Source organism: Acanthochromis polyacanthus, chromosome 15 (assembly GCF_021347895.1).
Source record: "Acanthochromis polyacanthus isolate Apoly-LR-REF ecotype Palm Island chromosome 15, KAUST_Apoly_ChrSc, whole genome shotgun sequence".
In the NCBI taxonomy this organism is placed as follows: domain Eukaryota; kingdom Metazoa; phylum Chordata; class Actinopteri; family Pomacentridae; genus Acanthochromis; species Acanthochromis polyacanthus.
Window position 1 is genome coordinate 10,777,758 of NC_067127.1, and position 6,139 is coordinate 10,783,896.

The following is a 6,139-nucleotide window of genomic DNA, read 5'->3' on the forward strand; positions in this document are numbered from 1 at the left end:
ACACTCACCGCTGCGTTTGGCACCGAATGACGACGTTCCTGTTTATTTCATTGCCCCACCGGAGCAGCTGTGTGTAGTGGTGCGTCACCGACTTCCGCGTTAAGATGGAATGAAAAAAAAAAAAAACACGCAAGAAAAATAATGCATTTAAAGGACAGGCGGCGCACGCGGGCTTGTGCTGTTGAGGAGATGATGATGATGATGGTGGTGGTGAAGATAAGAATGATGATGAAGAAGAAGAAGGTGATGAGAGGATGAGTGTGAAGGCAGCAGGCTGGGAGATGAGCCTATAATGCGATGATGGGGGGATGAAATGTAATTAAAGCTGCTCTAATCAATGGTTTGTGTGAGTACTAACTTAAAGGTGTTGCTTGCAGTGACAAATCCATAAAGATTTATTATTATTACATAATTGTCAGCCAACTTTTTAGTTTTCTTCAGTTCCGTGAAGCATTTTGAAAGTAATTGTTTGGGTTTTGTGACAGGTGGACATGAGGCTGAGCTGCTAAGGAACCACATTCTGCCGTTATGGAGAGTGTAGAGAACAAAAAGATCTAAAAGGAATACACCAATGTGGAGCCCAGAAGAGTTGCACCTTGGTTGATAGGCTATTTGGTCCACAGCCAATTTGGTCCTTAGTTTTCATTAAGCCCCTTCGATAAATGCAGATGGGTTGGTGGTGAGTCTTTCATTGGATCCGTGTAGGGTCCATATGGTTCACCCTAGTTTATCTCATCTGGGGCCTACGAGAGTTTGCATGGGTTGATGGTGGATCCCAGCTGTCTTATTTAATGGTCTTAGAAACACAGTATGCAGATGGCCATTTTTCTGACTTACAGGGAGAGTCCATTCATCCATTATCTAGTAGTAGTAGTAGGCCTCCATTGATCAGAGTTGATCATGGGTGTACATCCTGGTGGTGTTGGATGTAAGCCTGGGAAGTGTTAAATGGGGGACAAGCTGTTGCCCATGCAGCATGCCCCCCCTCTCCATGTCAGTGATGGATCCAAAGGAACAGCAGGGCCACTACAGTTTGGAACCAGCGACTTCGCAGGAGCACAACAGGTACAACATGAAATTGCCTTTGGGAGTCCAACTTCAGATTTTTCCTCAAGGTTTACTCCTGATGCCCTCCCGCCAAGAAAAGGGAACCGCAAGGCAACAGGTATTGCTAGATGGCCACCACTGACTCTCCTGAGCCGACGCCCTTTGGCATTTCTTGTTTTTAATTCCACCATGTCGTCTAGCCACCCTCCTTACCACTTCTCTTGCGAGAACTGGTGGGGGTGCCGGTTTAGTCCCCAACGACCTGATCCATCCATTATCTATGCACCGCTTAATCCTCATTAGGGTCATGGGGGGATGGAGTCTACCCCAGCTGACTTGGGGTGAAGGCAGGGGACATCCTGGACAGGTCACCGGTCTATCACAGTACTACACAGAGAGACAAACAAGGACTCTCGCATTTACACCTACGGACAGTTTAGAATAATCAGTTAACCTGAGCATGTTTTTTCACTGAGGGAGGAAGATTAAAGGGAAAGTGAAAAATCTAATTTTTATTATTTTGTTTACAAAAAAGCTTGCATTTACATAACTGAATTAATTACATAATTCAATTATGCAGACAAGATATTGGAGTTATTCATCCGGTGACAAATTCTCAACCTTTGAGTTAATCCATTCCATCATCAAGTGTGGATTTAAACGATTATTTATTCTGGCCAGCACACAGACACTCCTTTGACCAGTGACTACAAAATACCATTTTTAAAATGACACGTTTCCACAGATGACATACTGATGGATGAACGTGTCCAATAACGTGATCCTTTCCCCAAAATGTCCACCTACTAGTCCATCAGGAAGAGCAGGACGACATTCCACAAGCAGCAATTTCATCACTCAATGCATCGTACACGCACGACTTGTTTTTGACTTGTGACATCCTGGTCTGACTTCGCTCTGGCTCTGCAACTTATCATTTCCAGCACAGTGCAAACATGGCTGCTTCATGATGTGTACACTATGAGCACAGACTTGAGTGATAGTGCTTTTACAATGTTAAAAGAATGCATAGAATTTAATCATATTTGACATGCTGGGTTTATATTTTTGTTCAGTATATAAAGGCAACCATATCTGTCTGCTTGGATTACTTTCTTTTATCTTAAACCCTTGAATACAGTTGTACTTTTAAACTAGTCAACTACTAACAGGGTTTTTAAAAGTACACGAAAATATAAAACATATTGCTTCAGCGAAGAGAGACCAGAATTTCATATACTTTTTTTAATGCAGGTCTTGGTGGGGCTACTTTTCTTTTGAAAGCTCTTAAGTGTTAAAAAAAATAGAAGAGAAAACAAAAGAAAGATAAGACAAGACAAGACAGCATTTTTTAATCATCCCAAGGGAATTTATTGTGCCTAATATTGCTCAGAACAGCAAATTACATAACCTATGAATGAATGCAAGGCCTAGCAGAAAAGCAATAAGGTAAAAATATGATACATTAATTTTAAAAAAAGTAAGTAAACTATAAGACTATAAAAGAAAAGGAAGACATCATACCCAAAATGATTATGTTCCAGTAGAGCAATATTAATAATTATGCATGCTAATGAAATATTGCACATAATACTAAAACTGATATTGCACAAATTGCCGAGAAAAGTATTAATGCAAACGACATTGATATTATTGTTGTTAAACAGTTTGTAATGAATCACAGCTCCTGCAAGGGTTTAGCTGGAAGAAGTCTTACTGCTCTTGTGTATTTGAAATCTCTCAAATAAAATATTCCAAAAACTAAAAAATGATTTTAAAAAATAGCCAAAATGCAGTACAGCCCCACACTCCTCCACTCTCACTCTCCCAGTGGAGCTTTGAAAAGAAAAAATAAATGAATCAAACATTTTTGCCACTGCTTTTTCGCACCATCTTCACAGGTAAATCAAACGTGCGGGGTTGGCCTCAGCACTTTAATGTCTCACATCAGCTTGGTCCTGATGATACATTCACAAAGAGACTGCTGGACTTATTCATCTGGTGGGAATAGAATGACTCAGGCAGCTTGTCCTTCTCAGTGGCCGCAAACCCAAATTATGAGGCCTTAGTTATGATTCAAGTACGAATATTATCCGAGAAGGCTGATACCCCTCTCATACCTGCCGATTAAGCGTGAAGCCGCAGCTGTTTAGCACAGCTTAGCTCAGAGCCTGGAAACTGTTAGCCTGACTCTGTAAAGTTAACAAATCGGCCTCCCAGTGCCCCAAAGCTCAGTTAAAACCCTGTTATATCGCATTTGTCTTTTCATGCAAAAAATGAAGGATAAAATCAACAACTCCCTGTTTTCCGTGGAGTTATGTCTAAGACAATTTCTTAACTCTGAGCAGTTGCCAGGCAACCAGCGTAGACTTAGTGAAGTTGCTCGTCCTGACTGAGAAAGAGTTCAGCCCATACCTGACTGTCATTCTTGGGGTTTTGGGCAGATTAAAAAGGATCATGTCACATGTTACCGACTGAGCTTTACATGTGCCGGTATGTGGATTTTGCCAGCTTTGCACAGAGTTAGGGTTAGGTTGATTCCTCCTGTTTCCTGCCTTATGCTAAGCTACGCTAAGTAGCTGCTGGCTTTGGCATTACTTCATATATTGGCAGATATGAGAGTGGTGTCAGCTTCTCATCTGAGCCTCCAGCATAAAATAGAAGCATATTTTGCACATTTCTTAATATAAAGTTTTATTCAGATTCACTATGAGTCATCTTACAATATTCTCTGGTACAGTAGTCTCTATTTCTGATTATGAATGGCCTGCAGTGTTGTTGAGTCACTCTCCCAAACTCCAGTGAATCACAGCATGTCCAGTAACTCCACACCAAGAGAAGCCCTCGCTCACAGTGCAGTATGTTAGGAGAGGCTGACTTGTTAAAGAAGGGAATGTATCCTCTGTTGACTCAAAGCCTCGGCTCTATCTCTGTGAAACCTGTCATTGTGTTTGGGCTTATTACTGATGCACAGTCCGCCGCTCCGTCCTTGGGGTGGGACAACGGAGCCTCTGTCCTCTGTCTGGACGAAGTGGGCACCTCAGAAGTGGGCCTGCCGAATTGTCATGCGTGTGTCTCTGCGTCAGAGAGATACAGGGCGTCTTGTTGCGTGGCATGGAAGGATTAGGACGTGGCTTTTGTGTTGCTTTGTGCACAGAGGCAGGCAAGTGAACAACAGCTGTCGTGTTGATACTTAAACAGCCTTTTGCCACGTTCACAGGGCTTTAGAAATTCAAACGTTGCTCTTTACAGTAGGAGGAAACCAGCAACAGAGAGATATATGTTTGACGGGTGAGCTCAACCCGATCAACAAACAGCTATAATTTCTTCTGAAGCAGATTAGAACAGGGCGTGTGCTTAACTGGGAGGATTGGATTGTGTAAGACCAGGAAGGGGACATGCCAAATCCCATGAAGTCAAAAACAGGCTTCTCAAGAGAGAGCAAACTGAAAGAGATGGAGGAAAGTGGTAGAAGATGAGAAACAAAACAGATGGACAAAGATGAGCTCATCCTGGGAGGTCAGTGGGGCTGTCAGTAGGTGGGATTGGAAGTGAAGGCGGCGAGATGATAGAACGTTCAAAATGTTCAAATATTCTGGGCACGTGTCTTTCCTGTGTCCTTACTTTCAACATTGAACCTGTCAGACAGGTCATGCTTGATTGTCCTTTGTTTTGATTCCTCCAGCGCCATGCGCAAATGAGTCAGCAGTTACACACTTCCTCATTCAGGTACTGGTATACTTTCAGAACAACACAGCCGGTTGAGAGACTGTTGCTGTTTGGGCACATTTGGAATAAACATGAAAATTCTTGACATGTGGATCATATTAGGTTGCATCATCTTTGTATTCTGCATATTTTATGTTTGTCACATTCCTGCTTGTTGGTTTTAACTTGTGATTTTTTTTGTTCCTCATTAGCAAAGTTCAGTTTGTTTCTCCAACACTGTAAACCACAATTTGTGTGCTTGAGCAGAAAACATAGCTGACTATTGAATTTAGGGAGACAAAAATCTCACTAATTGCCCACTTTGACTGCCTGATTGGATTACTAATAAATGTGCAAACATTAACCTTGGATTATTCAAACAATCCCTTCCAGATCTGTACCCATTTGAACACTGAATAAGACCACTTCCACCCTCACTGAGCAAGATTTCTTTGTCTTCTAAAAGCCATGTTTAGAAAAAAAAAAAGAGAGAAAAAAATCATTGTTTTTCAGTCTGTGCAAAATATATACTCGCAGCACTTGGCACACTTGCAAAAAGGCAGGCTGAGCAATCCTGAAACTGAAAGCAGAAAATAGGCATTTGGTTGGTGTGTTTGTGTGACACGCTGCACAGAAACAGCAGAAGGGATACGAATCAAATACTCAGACAAAACCCATACAGATCCCAAAAAAGTACACCATGTTACTGGAGGAGTAGAACCCACTCTTTGAAAACTGACCGCGGTGACTGAGCATTGCTAGGCGGGGCTCACAAGATACAGGTTTTTTCCAAAAAAAGATGAGACCCGAGATGACCTTTAAATATCCACATCTTTCAGACTCGACGCCCGGGGTTGTATTGCAGGCTTTGTTAAAAATTTATAGTCTCCTTTATGCTCTCATTTAGGATTGAACCCGTAATCTTCCTAGCTTAACTAGCACTCGCAGCGCTCCCTCTGGGGCGGCACAGAAATGTGTGTCTTCTGTTTTCCTGCAGGTTATCAGAGAATAGGCCATTAAAGGCACCATTTCAGATCAGTCGTTCCCTCAGTTGAGCAAATGTTGAGCCCCCAGATTACCAGCGGCTATCATATATAATTGGGATTTTTATGTAACCCTCAACTGATAAAACATTATTTCGTAAAGGTTAGGGGACATTAATGGCTCGATTTAGGTTTATTACCTTCCTGTAATCAAAAGAAAATAATTCACTGTGATGCCAGCAGGTCTGTGAAGCTTTAAAATGTTAACGTTGAATATGTTTAGCATGTCTGGTTCACTGAATTTGCATGTTAATATTTTCTAATCAGCACTAAGGACCAACTACAGCTAAGGCTGATAGGAATGTCATTAGTTTTGCAGGTAGTTACACAAGCAAGCGGAT

At 41.8% G+C, this 6,139-nt stretch overlaps 1 protein-coding gene across 3 annotated transcripts in view; it reads right to left on the bottom strand.

The window, feature by feature from the left end:
• The window catches only part of marchf8 (membrane-associated ring finger (C3HC4) 8), a 93,729-nt gene extending 93,588 nt beyond the window's left edge, over positions 1-141 (bottom strand). For 2 of the 3 annotated variants that reach the window (XM_022190081.2, XM_051959818.1), the window contains exon 1: positions 9-141. The gene's annotated coding sequence lies outside the window, so the exon portion shown is untranslated. The remainder of the gene's footprint in view (positions 1-8) is intronic. The other variant, XM_051959820.1, reaches the window with a different exon arrangement.
• Positions 142-6,139: the final 5,998 nt, after the last annotated feature.